Consider the following 18,961-nt stretch of genomic DNA (forward strand, 5'->3'; position numbering starts at 1 on the left):
TGGCATAGAAGCAGCACTACTGACAACAGCCAAGAGGGAGACGCAACTCGAATATCTATAGACAGATGTATGGATAAACATCATGTAGTAAATACATATAATGGAAAATTATTCGGCCTTAAAAAGGAAAGAAATCCTGCCAGTTTTAAAAACATGGATGAAACTGGAGGACATTACGCTAAGTGAAATAAGCCAAACACAAAAGGACAAATACTGTATGATTTCACTTATATGATGTATCAAGTATAGTCAAACTCACAGAAACAGAAAAGTAGAATGATGGTTGCCAGAGGCTCAGGGAAGAGAGAAATGAGGAGTTGCCATTTAATGTATACAGTTTCAGTTTCACAAGACAGAAAAGTTCTGGAGACTGGTTGCACAACAATGTGAAAATGTTTAACACTACTGTACATTTAAAATGTTTAAGATGGTAAGTTTCGTTATGTGTATTTTATCAGATTTTTTAAAAATGTAGGTGGTGTACCTAATGACTCTCTTCCAAAAAGTACAATATGAAAAGGCGGGAAGAAACAGAGTAACTTTACCGTGGTCAAACCTGCCAAACAGTACCTGAGCCAGGTGATTATCATCCATGATAAGTCATGTTGATGCATGTACCACTGAGATGATGTGATAAAAAATGGTACCTTACCTCTGTGGTCTTCTTCCCCAAAACCTACAACCCTAGTCTAATTATGAAAAAAAAAAAGGGACAACCCCAAATTAAAGAATATTCTACAAAATACCTGACCAGTACTCATGACAGTCAATTCATCAAAACAAGGAGAGTCTGAGAAACTATCACAGTCTAGAGAAGCCTAAGGTGACATGATGACTAAATGTAATGTGATATCCTGGATGGAGTCCTGAAACAAAAAGGATACCAGTGAAAAACCTAAGAAAATTCAAATAAATTAGGGACTTTAGATAATAATAATACATCAAAATTGTTTCATTATTTGTGACAAATGTATTGATAGTAATGCAAGATGTTAACAATAGACAGAACTGGGTATGGGCTATATGGGGACCCTTTGCACTAGCTGGAACTTTTCTATAAACATAAAACTATTCAAAGTTTTTAAATATTTATTTTCTTTCTTACTTTCATTGAGATATAGTTGATGTACAATATATGATATGTTACTGTTGTACAACATACTAATTCACAAATTTTAAATGTTATACTCAATTTATAGTTATTATAAAATATTGCCTATATTCCGTGTGTTGTACAATATAACCTTGTAGCTTTATTTATTTTATACGTAATAGTTTGTACCTCTTAATACCCTACCTCTATCTTGCCCTGCCTCCTGTCCCTCCCACTACTGGTAACCACTAGTTTATTCTCTATAGCTATGAGTCTGTTTTCTTTTTGTTATATTTACTAATTTGTTGTAGCTTTCAGATTCCACATATAAGTGATATCATACAGTATTTATCTTCCTCTGTCTGACTAATTTCACTTAGCATAGTATCTTCCAAGTCCAAACATGTTATTACAAATGGCAAAATTTCATTCTTTTTTATGGCTGAGTAGTATTCCATTGTATGCATATACCACATCTTCTTTATCCATTCATCTGTTGATGGACACCTAGGTTGCTTGCATATTTATTTTTTAAAGCAGATAATACAGATTTGGTGCTCCCCATGAGAGTACACATTTGTCAGTGGTATTTGAAACTGGAGCAAAAACTTGTCTTGATATGTCTATTAGCTTCAGTATTAGCAACTGAATTCAGTATAATTTAGGGGAGAATAGGAAACCATGTTCAGGGATTTAAGAGACACTGAAAATATCATTTTACTGGTTCCTCTCTTTTTCCTGTTACTCTATTTATCTGTGTTCAGCCATAACAAGAATACATACTGGTTCTGGATATACTCTATTTTAGAAATGATCTGGAATGGGGACTTTGTGCTATGATAATAGTAACTAAAATACATCCATCTAGCATGTACGTTCTTTTAATCTTCCTCATGGGCCTATGAGGTGGGTGCTATTATCATCACCATTGTTGACATGAAGACAATGAAACTCGGAAAGGTTTGAATGCTATAGAAGTCTGAAAAATGATCTCCCTAAAGATGTCAGATTCTAATTCCTGGAATTTGTACATGTTATCTTATACAGAAACAGGATCTTTGCAGATGTGATGAGGATCTCAATGATCCTGAGAAGGGGAGATTATCCAGTCACAAGTGTCCTTGTAAGAGGAGGCAGAGGGAGATTTGAAACAGACAGAGGAGGAAGAGACAATGTGTCCACAGAAGCCAAGATCTGAGTGATGCAGCCACAAGCCAAGGAATGGTGGCAGTCACCAGAAGCCAGAAGGGTCAAGGAATAGATTTTCTCTTAGAGCCTCCAGAAAGGCACACAGCTGTGCTAACACCTTGACTGCTGCCCAATGATGATGATTTCAGACCTCCAGTCTCCAGAAGTGTGATTAAATAAACTTCTGTTGTTAAAAGCCACTGAGATGTGGTCATTTCTTATATGCACTCATAGGAAACTAATATAAGAGTCGCTGCCCAAATTCATAGTTAGTAAGTGGTGGAGCTGGTTTCTCAACTAGACTCTCCACCTCCATAACCTACATGTCTAACCATCATGCAGTACTCCTTCTCATGCTATCTGCAGGTATAGTCTATAAACTGGTAAACCACTTGGCTGCACAGAAAATTTAGGATCCATGTGATATTATTCATAATCTCAGAGCCCTTATGATAACTCAGTTTATCTAATAAATAGGTATTATTTTATTTTCAAAATGCAAAGAAAAGACACTGCTAAGAGAAAAAGACTGTTTTTTGAAACTGCCAGATGAGAGATTTCTACTGCTACACACTTAACAGTGCTTCCAGATTTCCATATTGCAGTACCGTATATTCAGTGATTAGGCATAAGAGAACAGTTAATTTTCTTTGTGCTTACAGGTGTACAAGGACATTAAGCAGAAATGTCAGCTCGTCTCCTACTAGACATCTATACTTGGACGTTTACTTATTTATATAAAATACCATATTCTCTCCCAGCAAAATGCAGATAAAAGTTAAATGCTTTTTTTCATTTAAAAAAAAACAGTCTAATGACTCTAAATATTGTTGGCTGACTCTCATGAACTTATATGAAAGAACGACAGTAACAAATGCCCTAGGAGTCTCTTTGAAACTTTTGAGGATAAAATACTAAATTCTTGTTATTTTAGCTATTTTAATTATTATTGATTACTACCTTATCATTACATAGTACTTTATAGAATACATAGAGTTTTTACATACATCATCTTATTTGATCCTCTCAACAACCTTTTTAGGTAAGCAGTGAAGGCTAATAAATTTAGCCCATTTTCCAGATATAACTATTTATATTTTATGAGACTGACCAAGTTTACTTACTTACATTAAATACTTACATCAAATACTTACACGTTAGCATTTACTGAGACTAACCAAGTTTATGTATTCTGCCCAGGTCACATGGCTAGGAAAATACAAAACTGGGACTATAACCCAGGTCTTCTGAATCCTAAAACAGTTCTCTTTCCATTACTACAAAAATAACAACTTTAACACAATAAAACATTAATTAGCCAAAGTCCAACTAACTGCAATCCTTAGTAACCATAATTTCATTTTGTTCTACACCATTATTAGGAGGAAGAGGTATGTTGGCAACTAGCACATGAGAGACATAAAACACAATAAAAATACTTTCTCTAGCAGATACTGGGATCTAAAAGATATATATTCAGATCAAATCTCTTCAAACATATTTACTTACAGGTACAGATATATCCACAAATAATTTATGTTAAGAATAATGGCCTAAGGCCCCTGAAAGATTATTAACCATCAAAGAATCAGTTACCTTCACCAGATTACCATTACTGAGGCAGAACAGTAGACTGACTCAACTAAAATGTTTCCTTTTAAGTACTCATGTAGGCAAAACCTGCTAACCAGAATGTACATTTCTCAGCATTGTAATATATTGCAATTTTACTATAATACTTTTCACACAGTATCCAAAATTCATCAAAATGTTAATAAAAGGGAATGATGAATTATTGCCAATTTCTTTAAAGACCTTATCCCCAAATACGGTCACATTCTGGGGTACGGTGGGGTATGACTTGAACACATAAATTTTTGGAAGGACACAATTCAACCCACAACAGCTCCCAAACTTTAAAAAAAAAATAAAGTTACGTAATAAACTGCAAAATAAATTTGAATATACTTGGTTCATTATGAATTAATGGTCTAACGTGTTTATCTTGTAGTTGTAAATTAATAGCACTGACTAAACACTAAAAATTTTCTATTCCAACTAGTACTGCACTTCCATTTATGTTAGCCCTATTAGAATCTTCTAATTTGAAATAAATTTAGACTTACAAAAACGTTGCAAAAATAGTCTACAGTGTTCCCATATACCATTCTCTTAGCTTTCTCCATTGTTAACATCTTACATAATCATAGTATAATTACTTATACCAGGAAATTAATATTGGTTCAACACTATTAAATAAACTACAGCCTATTCAGATTTCACCAGTTTTTCCAACTAATGCCCTTTTTCTGTTCCAGAATCTAATTCGGGATCCTACATCGCATTTAGTTGTCCTGTCTCCTTGATATCTTCTAATATGGCACAGTTCCTCTTCTTTAATAACCTTGACACTTTTTAAGAATACTAACCAGTTATTTTGAAGAATGTTCCTCATTTCCGATTTGTCTCAAATCTGCTATTTCATTATGATCAAGTTCAGATTACACATTTTGTACAAGAATACAAAGAAGAGATTCTGTGCCCCTACCAGCAGGTACATGATGTCACTATGTCTCACTGCTGGTAATATTAACTTTGATCTCTTGGTTAAGGGTTTACTATTTGCCAGACACTGGAATACGCACACTGTATTATCTTGTTTAGTCCTCACAATAAACCTATACATTGCTTACTGTCATTACCCAAAGTTTATATTTTTAAAAAAAACTGAGCCTTCTAGGGGTTGAGGAACTTGCCCAAGTATCTAGTTTGTAAATAGCAGAGGCAGAATTTGAACCTAGGCAGTCTAGCTCTTAAGCCTCCACTCTTCATCCCTATGCATACTGCCTCCCTATTCTAAAAGAGTGGGTTTACCATTCTTTTAAAACTCTTATCACTCAGTTCCCACTGTTCTTTCCCCTTAGTTCATCAGCATATACATCACTGGCAGTCAAACATGAATGGTGTCTGATGTCCTCCCCTTTCCATTCAGAGGGACATAACAGGTTGAAATCAGGATTTAAGGATGTTTCACAAAGATTTTGCACAAATATTTGTGCAAAGCATCCTGCATTCCTCAATCCTTGCATCCAACCATTAAGTTAAAGGAAATACACACACACACTCCCACTCAATTCCAAAGGTAAATTTGAGAAAGCACTATATTAAATTTATAGACAGCATAATTTAATATTTAAGCATATAAACTTTGGTGTCAGAATGATTGATTTTAAATTATGGTTTTTAATCACTTACTAGGTACATGACCTTGGTTAATTAATCTCACCTCTGAGCTTTGTTTATTCATGTGTAAAATAAAATTACACTTCTTAGTAACAATCAATAAAGGTTAGCTTTACTCATACTTATTATTATAAAAACAAATAAGATGAGTGAGAAAATGGAAATGACAGGAAAGCAACAGCAGGAAAATGAGATAAAGCCAGCGATAGTCTGTATTAAAAAGACTATACGTTCCTGTACAACTGTCAGAAGTGAGCCGAAAATGTGGCTTGGAGGTCTCGAGTGTCTAGTCTTTGTCTAAGTAAAGAGGCAAACAACTATCAGATTCAACAATTTTATAATATAGAGTCAAAGCAACTACTGAGGAGGGACATAGAATTTTCTGAAAACAAAAATTCTGAGAACCCAAGAGGTATTTCCCCAATGGATCCACATAAAGGGAAAAGTGACACAGCAGTCTGCATCCTCTATAATGTCCCATAACAAATACAACAGTGAGTTTTCTTATAGCTCCTTCTTACAATGACTTAATATTTGCCTATCACAAAGTAAGTACTCTACATAAACTTTTGTTGATTGAATAAATGTGTTCCCTTGCAGGCTAATTTCATAAAGCCAGGGAGTATTCAGTACCAGCAGTTAAAAATGGGACAAAATTAAGGTGATTCAAGAATACAGCTCTCTGATGGTCTTGACTGATCCAAGGACAAAATCTGACTATCCAATGATCATAAACAGCAGCAATAGAGTGAAATTTGACTTGCACAAGTTTGGTTCAGTCCACAGGGTGTCTTTATTTATTTTTTCTTTTTAATTTGAATATATTTAATGAGTCCATGTAGTCTCCAGTTCCCCATAATCCCTGCCACTCCCCCTGTTGTCTTACTGACTCGAACTTTCTAGCCTTTAAAAATACTTGAGTGGGGTGAGGGCATAGCTCAGTGGTACAGTGTGTGTTTAGCAGGCATGAGGCCCTGGGTTTAATCCCCGGTGCCTCCATTAAAAAATAATAATAATAAAAATAAATAAATAAACCAAATTACCTCCCCCTCAAATTTTTTTTAAAAAGTATTTGAGGTCTCAGTCCTTAATGGAAGAACTGCCTATCCTTCAAGAAATCCTGCATAAATGTGTTTTCTCATCTCCAGGCTTTTAATAAGAATTGAGCAAAAGAGGGGTCATGATTGCACCTTCTGGAATAATCTACAGTGTAGAAATCTGTATTATTAAATAAAGTTAATAATAATTTTTGAGATACTGTGTGCCAGTCACTGTGCTGTGTTTTACATGGATAATCTCATAAAGTAGTTATTCTTACTATCATCAAAAACTAAAACTTAAGTAATATGCCCAAATTCCTCAGTTTCTTAAGTCACTAAGTTGTAGAGTCAGGATTTAGTCAGATACTCTGACTCCAGAACCCATGCTCCTAGCCAATATCTGATAATTAGAAACTAAACTTGACATTCTCTTAACGCTAACCAGGATCTATGTCTGAACAAGTGGCTGATTGACTTACCCTGCAATTAGGTTGGAAAAATGATACTTAAGAAACAGAGCAGCATTTTTTTTCTGAGTTATGTATATGCTCCAAAACAAAGATGAAAATTTAGGGCAATCAAGACCCCTGAAATTTATACCATAGATATGGATGCAATGCTTTTTTTTGACTTGGATGTTTTACCAAAACAGATGTTTGAGTCATCCAGGAGAGTCATAGAAAATAATATAAGTAAAGCACTCATTAGACACTTAATCTTAAGCAACAATTACGCCTCAGTATTAGTTTCCCATGGCTGTTGTAACAAATTAACACAAATTTAGTGCCTTAAAATAGCACAAATTTATTACCTTAACGTTCTGGAGGTCAGAAACCAGACCTGGGTTGCAGTCAAGGTACCGGCAGGCCTGCATTCCTTTCAGGCAGCTCAAGGGGAAAATCTGTTTCCTTGCCTTTTCCAGCTTCTAGAGACCACCTGTAGTCCTTGACCCATGGACACTTATACTATCTTCAAAGCCAGCAATTTCTTTCCAACCTCTGCTTCCATCATCACTTATCCAACTCCAACTCTTCTGCCTCCCTCTTTCACCTTTCAAGGACCATTACGATTGTCTTTAGGGCCTGCCTGGATAATCTCCCCACCTCAAAATCCTCAGTCCGTTCATCTCAGTAAAGCCTCTTTTGCCATGGAAGGTAACAAATTCATAGACTCTGGGGATTAGGATGCTGACATCTTTGGAGGACTATTATTCTGACTTCCACATAGTCTATGCAATTAGCAACTACACAAGACAGTACAAATAGAGAGAAGCATGGTGGTATTTAGTGAATACCAAGAGGTTTGTGTTTTTTAGGAAGCAAAACAAGATATGCATCAATTTTAGATTTTGTTCTATGAAATATGCATGTCAAACTCCAGTAAATTTCCTGAGCATATTCAAATATAGTCTAAATAAGAATAAAAAAGTCCAAGAGTTAATTATTATTACCAGCTACATGGCATTCTAAGTACATTAACCAGATCTTCCCAAGGAAAACAACTGAAAGTGATGGATAATTTATTTCTTTTAATTTTTTACTCATTAAAGGACCATGAAGAAAGTAAAGAATATTCAAGTCAAACTCTAAGACACTTCAACACAGTTATCAAATAATTTCCACTTTTAAAGCACCAATAAATATGATCACACTGTGAGAAATCACAAAATAAATAATAAAAGACACTATGAGTAAGAAGTAGGAGAAAAAAATAAAACAGCCAAATTAGATCCGCAAATGCTTTAGAAATTGCAAATGTAAAATAAGTAGGTTAAACATATTTATAAAAATGAACGAAAAGGATAAAAAGTGAATAAAGGCAAAGAAACTATCAGAAATTGAGCATATTGGAAAAAGGACTAAATTTAACTCTGAAAATGAAAAAAAAGAGAAGAATTTCCAGTAATAGCAGGTCACATAATTTGGCTTAACCTTCTTGCTGAAATGCGCATATGAAATATGCTGAGAAATGATATTTTAAAATCCATTTTAAAATGTTAATAGCTAAAGAGATAATATAGAGACTCCCAGTTCTGGACAAAATGATGTAGACTCATTATCCCTGCTCATCCCTGCTAATTACAACGAAAAACTGTACATAACACAACAATTGTAAGAGGAGATTAAAAGATGGAAAGACAAAGGGGGACTGGCTAGGGACTTCACGACTTGAGGAAAAACACAGCAGTGAGTTCCTGGGGTTCTGAATTTATCTTTCATATATCCTGGGTTGGGTACTGCAACTACAGAACCCTGCAACCCAGACTATCACAAGAATTAGACAAAAATAAATCCCAAGCAAAGCCTGCTCTCTTTAGCCCAAGGACTGGGAAAGAGATAGCACAGAAAGACAGAAATTTGCCCTACCTCAGAGGAAAAAAAACATGGATAATCCCCACCACCACCTCTCCTTTCCACTGGTGTTACAGGAAATCAAGCAGAAAGTCTGGACTCCCGTGCCCCAGGTGGTAACAGATATCCCAAGAAAGTGTATTCCTCCCTCCACCAGCAGTGCAGTGGAGACACAGCAGGTAGTGTAGATGTCCAGCTCCTCACTTGGTGGTAGCCCATAACCTAGGGTAGCACTTTCCAACTGTAGCGATAGTGACAGTGGAAAGGCTGGAAGAGGCCAGGGCAGGCTTTTTATCTCCCTGTCACGTTGTCTGGGGAGGTGCCTACCTCCCTGCTGGATAAAACAGGGAGTCTGGTAACATGACCCCCACCTGGTAACAACAGAAAACTAGTCCTCTCTCCCACAGGAGCAGCATCTGCAGAGACAGAGTGGAGAAACTGCTTTATGGTCCCTTATAAGCCAGTATCAGGCAGCCCAGAGAGACACTTTCCTGCTCCAGTGGCAACATCAGCAAAGGCCGGGTAGGGAATCTGGACTCCCACTTCCCAACCACCAGTAGCAAGTGACTGAGTGCATGGCTCCATTCCTATGTGGGCACACTGTAGTAACAGACAAAGTGAAGAGTCTGGATTTGCACTCATTGTCCAGCAGCATCAAATGGTGCCGTCACACTGCCAAACAGGAAATAAAGAAAGAATAGCAGAGAAATGGAAGTCGGAGAAAGAGATTCTTTATACATTTACAGGAAGTCCTGGGAAGGTCCCTGAACGACTCATACATGAAACTGACTAGTATCACACACCTGAAAGTTTGAGAATTCATCTACAGTATAGAAAATCACCCTAGTTTTCAGAATGGCTTCCAAGTAGCACTAAGCAGACCAGAAAAGGACTGTAATGGCTCTGGATAGTTAGTTGTCATTGGACCCACAGCCCGAAAAAGTAGGCTAGGACTTGTACAATAAAAACAAATACAGAGGGAAGAGGGTAACAAAACAGAGTTGGAAGATCCTGAACTCACCTCTTCCCATCGACTCACCAAATTACAACTATGTACAGAGCAACTTTCTATAAGAGCAACCTGAAGACTAGCAGAAAAGATTACCTACAACTAAAGATATAAAGAAGGAATCACAACGAGATAGGTAGAAGGGACAGAGAGGTGGTATAGGCAGGACCAACACCCCCAGAACAGGGACCCACAAGCAGGAGGAAAATCACAACCATGGAGAGTCTCCCCCTAACCAAGTGGACTTATTCCAGAAATATAAGGATGGTTCAATATCCACAAATCAATCAACATGATATACCACAGTAACAAACCGAAGAATAAAAATCATGTAATCATTTCAACAGATGAAGAAAAATCAGGAGAAAATTCAACATCCATTTATGATAAAAACTCTCAACAAAGTGGGTATAGAGGGAATCTACCTCAACATAATAAAAGACATTTATGGCAAACCCACAACCAACATCACACTCAAAAAGTGAAAAGCTGAAGGCATTTCCTTTAAAATCAGGAACAAACCAAGGATGTCAACTCATTTTTATTCAACATAGTATTGGAAGTCCTAGCCACAGCAACCAGGCAAGAAAGAGAAATAAAAGAAACTCAAATTGAAAAGGAAGCTCTAAAACTGTCACTGTTTGCAAATGACAAGATAATACAGAAAATCCTAAAGAGGCTACCAAAAAAGCCATAAGAACTAATAAATGAATTCAGTAAAGTTGAGGGATACAAATAACTGGTTTCAAACTATACCACAAAGATATAGTAATCAAAACAGTGTGGTACTGGTACAAAAACAGACACATAGATCAATGGATCAAAATAGAGAGCCCACAAATAAACCCATCCATATACAGTCAATTAATCTACAATGAAGGAAGCAAAAATATACAATGGGGAAAAAAGTCTCTTCATGAGTGATGTTGGGAAAAGTGGACAGCTACATGCAAAAGAATCAAAACTGAACTACTTTCTCACACCATATAAAAATAAACTCAAAATGGATTAAAGACTTATGCAAGACCTAAAATCATAAAACTCCTAGAAGAAAACATAGATAGTACACTCTTTGACGTTGGTCTTAGCAATATTTGGGGGGAAATCTGTATCCTACATCAAGGGAAACAAAAGCAAAAATAAACAAATGGCACTACATCAAAATTAAAAGCTTTTGCACAGCAAAGGAAACTTTCAACAAAATGAAAAGGCAGCATAATGAATGGGAGAAGATATTTGCTAGTGATATATCTGATAAAGGGATAATATCCAAAATATACAACGAATGCATACAGCTCATCCAAAAACCAAACAATGCAATAAAAAAAATGGGCAGAGGACACAAATAGATATTTTTCCAAAGAAGTCATATGTGTCAACAGACACATGAAAATGCTCAGTATCAGGGAAATGTAAATCAAAACCACAATGAGTTACCACTTCATACCTGTCAGGATAGCTATCACCAAAAGATAACAAATAACATGTTGGTGAGGATGTGGAAAGACAGGAACCCTCATGTGCTGTTGGTGGGAATGTAAATTGGTGTGGCCACTATGGAAAACAATATGGAGCTTCCTCAAAATTAGAAGTGCCATGTGATCCAGCAATTTCACTTCCAGATATTTACCCAAAGAAAACAAAAACACTAATTTGAAAAGTTGTATGCATCCCAATGTTCACTGCAGCATTATTTACAATAGCCAAGACACAAAAGCAACCCAAGTGTCCACTGACAGATGAATGGATAATGGAGATATTTTATATACACACACACACACACAAAAACATGTACAGAATATTATTCAGCCATAAAAAATAATGAAATCTTTCCATTTGTGACAACATAGGTAAATCTAGAAGGTATTAATCTAAGTAAAATAAGTTAGAGAAAGACAAAGACTGTATGATCTCATATGTGAAATCTAAAAAACAAGCAAACAAAACAAAGCAAAAGCAGACTCATAGATGCAAAGAACAAACAAATGAGTGGCTTCCAGGGAGGAGGGGTTGGGGGTGTAAAATAGGTAAAGGAGGCACAAACTTCCTGTTATAAAATAAAAGCTATGAGGATGTAATATACATCATAAGGAATATGGTTAATAATGTTGTAATAATTTGATATGTGGACAGTTACTTGACTTACTATGGTGATCATTTCACAATGTATGTGAATGTCAAATCACTGTGGAGTACACATGAAAATAACATAATATTGTATGTCAACTATATTTCAATACAAAGTCATATAGGGTGAATCTGGTAAAACAGAAGATTTAACTAAAATCTGTAGTCTAATATAATAATATCCAAAACATCCAAGATTCAACAGAAAATCACTCACATACTAAAAAACAGGAAAATCACAACCTGAAAAAAACAATAAATAGAGTGAACATGAGGTTTATTCTGATGCTGGAATTATCTAATGTATATTTTAAAGCAAAAATCATAAAAATGCTTCAGTGAGCAATTATAAATATTCTTTGAATAAATGAAAAAAGCAGGAGTTGAGGTGATAGGGTCCCAATGACAACATTCAACTGCTAAAGGCAAGGCAGGCATAATTACCATAGTGGACAGCAGAGTCAGAGCAGTAATCAGAATAGTCTGACTCTTGCAGACCTATGATGTTGGCTACTTGCTCATGGTGTTCCTAGAATGAAACAGACAGGAAGCCTACCAGATTCTTACTTGATCTGTATAAGCAGAAAAGTTCCATGTCAAGAAAACAAAAGTTTAATCTGAATCTTTAAAAGACAGCCACAGCCCCTCATCAATTCCCAGACTTGATGCAGTTTATGATCCCAGAATCCCTTGATGAGCAACCTTGAAGAAGGGTCCTGGTACACTATCAAAAATTTATGCTATTAATCCTTTTCCCAATCTTCCCCATAGGGATCTACAGCCTTTTATGAGAGTAACTGTGCACTTAGAAAAATAACTAAACAGACCTTTGGGGGACTACTGGACACTGGCTTTGAAAGGACACTAATTTTACGATCCCAAAACATCACTGGGGGTCACCAGTCAGAGTAGAGGATTATGGAGGTAAGGTGATCAATGTAGTTTTAGTTCAGGTCCATCTTCCAGGGACCCAGTAGGTCCCAGAACCCATTGTATGGTTATTTCTCCAGTTCTGGAATGCCTAAATGGAATACACACACGCACGCACACTCAGCAGCTGGCAGAATCCACATATTGATTCCCCAACCTCTGGAGTGAGGGAAATGGTGGGAAGAACCAAGTAAAAGCCACTAGAACTCCTCTACCTAGAAAAATAATCAATCAAAAGCAATACCACAGTACCAGAGGGATAGCAGAGATTAGTGCCACCATCAAGAACTGGAAAGGTGCAAAGGTGATGATTCCCACAACATCCCCATTCAACTCGCTGGTCTGGCCTGTGCAGAAGACAGATGGGTCTTAGAGATTGAAAGGGGATTATTGTACACTCAGTCAGGAAATGGTTCCAATTTCAGCTGCTAAACCAGATGTGGTTTCATTGTTTGAGCAAATTAACACATCCCCTGGTACCTAATATGCAGCTATTGATCTGGCAAATGATTCTTCTCTGTATCTGTTAATAAGGACCACCAGAAACAATTTGCTTTCAGCTGGCAAGACAAGCAATACACCATCACTATCCTAGCTCAGTGGTATATAAATTCTACAGCCTTATGTCATAATTTGGTTCACAGAGATCCTGGTTGCCTTCATTTGCACAGAATATCACACTGGTCCTTTACACTGATGACATTATGTAGATTGGACCTAGTGAGTAAGACAGAGCTACTACTCTAGACTTATTGGTAAGACATTTACTTGCCAAAGGGTAAGAAACAAATCCAACAACAATTCAAGGATATCCTACTTTAGTGAAACTTGCAGAGGTCCAGTGGTGTGGAGCATGTCAAGCTATCTCTTCTAAGGTTAAGGACAAGTACTTTATCTGGTCCCTCCTACAACCAAAAAGAGGCACATTGCCTAGTGGGCCTCTTTGAATTCTGAAGGCAACCTACCTCTCAGTTTGGTATGTTACTCTAGCTCATTTACCAAGTGTCTCAAATAGCTACTAGCTTTGAGTGGGACCCAGAATAACAGAAGGCCCTGTAACTCATCCAGCCTGCTGTGCAAGCTGTTTCACCACTTGAGACCCGTGATCCAGCAGATCCAATGATGTGTGAATTGTCAGTGCCACAGAGGGAAGCTGTTTGGAGTCTATGTCGAGGTGAACTGCAGGGTAAGCCCTCAGGATTTTCCAGCCAAGCCTTGCAATCTACTGCAGATCACTAACCCCCTTTTGAGAAAGAACTCTTGGCCTGCTACTGGGCCTCAGTAGAAACTGAATATTTAACCATGGGCCACCAAGTTATCTTGCAACTTGAACTGACCATCATGAACTGGGTATTATCTGACCCATCAAGCTATTAAATTGATATGCAAAGCAGCACTCCATCATCAAATGTAGGTGGAATATATGAGATTGGGCCTGAAATGGCTCTGAAAGTACAGTAAGTTTCATGAAGATGTTGTCCAAATGCCCATTATCCCTACTCCTGTTACACTATCTTCTTCTCAGCCTGTACCTATGGCCTCATGGGGAGTTCCCTACGATCAGTTGACAGAGGAAGAGAAATATCAGGCCTAGTTTACAGAAGGATCTGTAAGATACACAGGTACCACCCAGAAGTAGACAGCTGCAGCACTACAATGCTTTTAAGGGACACCCTTGAAGGACAGTGGTGACGTGGAGTCCTCCCAGTGGGCAGAACTTGTAGTCATGCACCTGTTTGTTCACTGCTTAGAAGAAAAAAATGGCCAGACATTCATAGGATGTGGCCAGTGGTTTGGCTCAATGGTCAGGGACTTAGAAGTAATATGTTTGGAAAATTAGCAATAAGGAAAACTTGAGATAGAAGTATGTGGCTGTGCTTCTTTGGGCAAAAAATGTGAATATATTTGTGGCCCACATAAGTGCTCACCAAAGGGTGACCTCTGTAGAGGAGGAATTTTAACAATCAAGTGAATATAATGACCATTCTGTGGATATCAGTTACCTTCTTTGCTCAGCCACCTAAGTCATTGCCCAATGGGCTCATGAACAAAGTGGCCATGGTGGCAGGGATGGAAGTTATGCATGGGCTCAGCAGAAAAATATGCTATTATAACTATCTTCAAAGACTTAAGAAATTATGTTTAAAGAATTAAAGGAAGTATGACAAAAATGTATCCTTAGAGAGAGAATATTAATAAAGATTTAGAAATGATAAAAAGAATCAATTAGTAATTCAAGAGTTGAGAAATACTATAACTGAAAAAAAAAGTTCACTAGAGAAGCTCAATAAAAGATTTGAGGTTGCAGAAAAGAATCAGTGATTCTGATGATAGATCAATAGAGATTATCCAGTCTGATGAACAAAAAGAAAAAAAGAATGAAGAAAAATAACAGAGCATGAGGGACCTGTGGGACATCATCATCTTCAAGGAGATCAACATATACATAATGGGAATCACAGAAGGAGAAAAGAAAGAAGGGGCTGATAAAGTATTTGAAGAAATAATAGAGGCAAACCTGCCAAAATTGATGAAAAGCATTAATCTGAAGATCGAAAAAGCTCAACAATCTCAAATTAAGATGAACTGAAAGAGATAACACCAAAACATGCCATAGTCAAATTGACAAAGGTCAAAGAAGAAAATCTTGAATGCAGAAAGAAAAAGACTTAAGAGATACAAGTGTTTCTGAATGCAATTAGCAGCTGACTTCTCATGAATATTAGAATAACAATGAATAACAGAAAACAGGGAGGTGACAGCTTCAAATTGCTACAAGAAAATGACTGTCAGGCAAGAATTCTTAAAAAATCCCCTAAGAAATTTCCCTTATAAAAATCTCCTTTAAAAATAAAGATGAAATTAAGACATTTATAGATAAATAAAAACTGAGAAAATGTACTGATATCAGATCAGACTTATAGGAAATACTAAAAGGAATCCTTCAGGCTGATAGGCAAGGACACAGGATGGTAACTCAAATGTAGAACTCAGGAGAACTGGTAAAAGTAGTTATATATGTATTATAAAAGATAGTATACATATTTTTGTTCCTAACTCTTTTCTTCTTGTACCTATTTTAGAGGGAAACAAAACAATAATTACCAAACTGTGTTGACAGGTTTATAAAACATAAAGTTATAATTTGCATGACAATAATAATACAGAGAATGAGGGAAGGACTGGAGTTTATTGGAGCTAAGTTTTTATATACTATTGAAATTAAGTTAGCATTAATCTGAATACGATGTTTTTCAGTTAAGATGCTAATTATATTCCCCAAAGTAACCAATAAGAAAATTATGTCTGAAAGATATATCATGAAAGAAACAACAAAGAAATTTTAAAGGCACATTAAAAATATCTACTCAATTAAAAAAAAAGGCAGGGCTTGAGAACTACAAGGCGGAAAAAATGTAAGACATATAGAAAACAAGCTGGAAAATTGGGAGATGTAAACCTACCTTATCAGAAATTACATTAAATATAAATGGATTAAACATTCTTATCTAAAGTCACATATTAGCAGAATGGGGTAAAGAAAAACAAACCACAAACATGATCCACCTATGTGCTATCTTCAAGAGACATGCTTTAGATTCAAAGACAAAAATAGCTCGAGCAGGAGCCAGTGGCCCTTCAGCGTGTCCTTTGTCCGCTGCCGTCACTCTCCAACACCAGTGCCATTTCTAGCTTGCCGAGCTCAAGCCAAAGGAGATGGGGGGTAAATAAAGAGGTCTCTATACCATGGCTGGTACACAGCAGACTGCCCGCAAATCAACAGGTGGTAAAGCACCAAGTAAGCAACTGGCTACAAAAGCCGCTTGCAAGAGTGCACCCTCTACTGGAGGGGTGAAGAAACCTAATCGTTACAGGCCTGGTACCGTGGCACTCCATGAAATTAGACATTATCAGAAGTCCACTGAACTTCTGATTCGCAAACTTCCCTTCCAGTGACTGGTGTGGGAAATTGCTCAGGACTTAAAAACAGATCTGCGCTTCCAGAGTGCAGCTACTGGTGCTTTGCAGGAGGCAAGTGAGGCCTATCTGGTTGGCCTTTTTGAAGACACCAACTTATGTGCTATCCATGCCCAACATATAACAATTATGCCAAAAGACATCCAGCTAGCACACCGCATACGTGGAGAACGTGCTTAAGAATCCACTATGATGGGAAATATTTCATTCTTTAAAAAAAAAAAATCTCTGCTTGTTATTGGTAGTTCTGAATGTTAGATATTTTTCTCCCTTGGGGTCAAAAGGTAACTAAGTATATGATTGCAAGTGGAAAAATAGGGGACAGCAATCAGGTATTGGCAGTTTTTCCATTTTGATTAGTGTGTGAATTTTTAATATAAACACGGGGACATAAAGCATTAATGCAAGTCAAAATGTTTCAGTGAACAAGTTTCAGCAGTTCAACTTTGTAACAATTATAAATAAACTTGTTAAATTTTTCTGGACAATGCCAGCATTAGGATTTTTTTAAAACAAGTAAATATCTTATTGACAGCAACTAAATGGTGTTTGTAGCATTTTTATTATACAGTAAATTCCATCCATTCACTATACTTTTCTAACTGAGTTGTCCTACATGCAAGTACGTGTTTTTAACATTGTCTGTATTCTGTGTTGGTCCTGTAATTTTGCTATTAAAATACATTAAACTATTTTTTAAAAAAAGACAAAAATAGTTCAAAAGTAAAAATACAAGAAATATAAACCAAGTGGCAGTAACCAAAAGAGAGCTGTAGTGGATATACTAGTATCATACAAAATAAAACTTAAGACAAAAACTGCTAGAACAGACCCTTTTAAAGTGACAAGAGGGTCAATCCATCAGGAAGATATAATTATAACTATATGCACATAACAACAGAGCCTAAAAATACATGAGAAAAACTGGAAAAATTGATGGGAGGAAAAAAACTACTCCAAATTAATGTTTTGAGACTTTAACCCCCCATTTTCAATAATGGGTAAAACAACTAGGCAAAAGGTAAAGGATGAACTAAAATACTTGAAACATACTATAAACCAACTAGACCTAAACAGACATGTATTAAACATTCCATCCACAACAGCAGAATACCTTTTTTTTTTTTTAACTTTTATTGAAGTATAGTCAGTTTACAATGTTGTGTCAATTTCTGGTGTACAGCACAATACTTCAGTCTTATAGGAGCATACATTTATTTATTTTCACAGTCTTTTTTGCTATAAGTTACTACAAGATATTGAATATAGTTCCCTGTGCTATACAGTATAAACTTGCTGTTTATCTATTATATATATATTAGTTAGTATCTGCAAATCTTAAACTCCCAATTTACCCCTTCCCACTCCCATCCCCCCAGTAACCATAAGTTTGTTTTCTTTGTCTGTGAGTCTGTTTCTGTTTTGTAAGTAAGTTTGTTTGCCTTTTTTTTTTTTTAGATTCCACATATAAGTAATATCATATGGTATTTTTCTTTCTCTTTCTGGCTTACTTCAATTTGAACGACATTCTCCAGGTCCATCCATGTTGCTGAAAATGGCATTATTTTATTCTTATTTATGTCTGAGTAGTACTCCATTGTATAAATATACCACAGCTTCTTTATCCAGTCATCTGTTGATGGACATTTAGGTTGCTTTCATGTCTTAGCTATTGTAAATAGTGCTGCTGTGAACATTGGGGTGCTGTATCTTTTTGAATTAAGGTTCTCTCTGGATATACGCCCAGAAGTGGGGTTGCTGGATCATACAGTAAGTCTATTTTTAGTCTTTTAGGGAATCTTCATACTGTTTTCCATAATGGCTGCACCAAACTACATTCCCACCAATGGTGTAGGGGGGTTCCCTTTTCTCCACAGCCTCTCAAGCACTTATAGTTTGTGGACTTTTGAATGATGGCCATTCTGACTGGTGTGAGGTGATACCTCATTGTAGTTTTGATTTGCAGTTCTCTGATAATTAGTGATATTGAGCATTTTATCAA

The 18,961-nt window shown here is 36.4% G+C and overlaps 1 long non-coding RNA gene and 1 pseudogene across 2 annotated transcripts in view; one reads left to right on the top strand and one right to left on the bottom strand.

Annotated features, from left to right (window-relative positions):
• Positions 1–18,961, bottom strand: part of LOC116661992 — a 287,826-nt gene that overhangs the window by 223,537 nt on the left and 45,328 nt on the right. The window lies entirely within an intron of this gene.
• Positions 16,630–17,334, top strand: LOC102516262 (annotated as a pseudogene).

Source organism: Camelus ferus, chromosome X (assembly GCF_009834535.1).
Source record: "Camelus ferus isolate YT-003-E chromosome X, BCGSAC_Cfer_1.0, whole genome shotgun sequence".
NCBI classification, from domain to species: Eukaryota; Metazoa; Chordata; class Mammalia; order Artiodactyla; family Camelidae; genus Camelus; species Camelus ferus.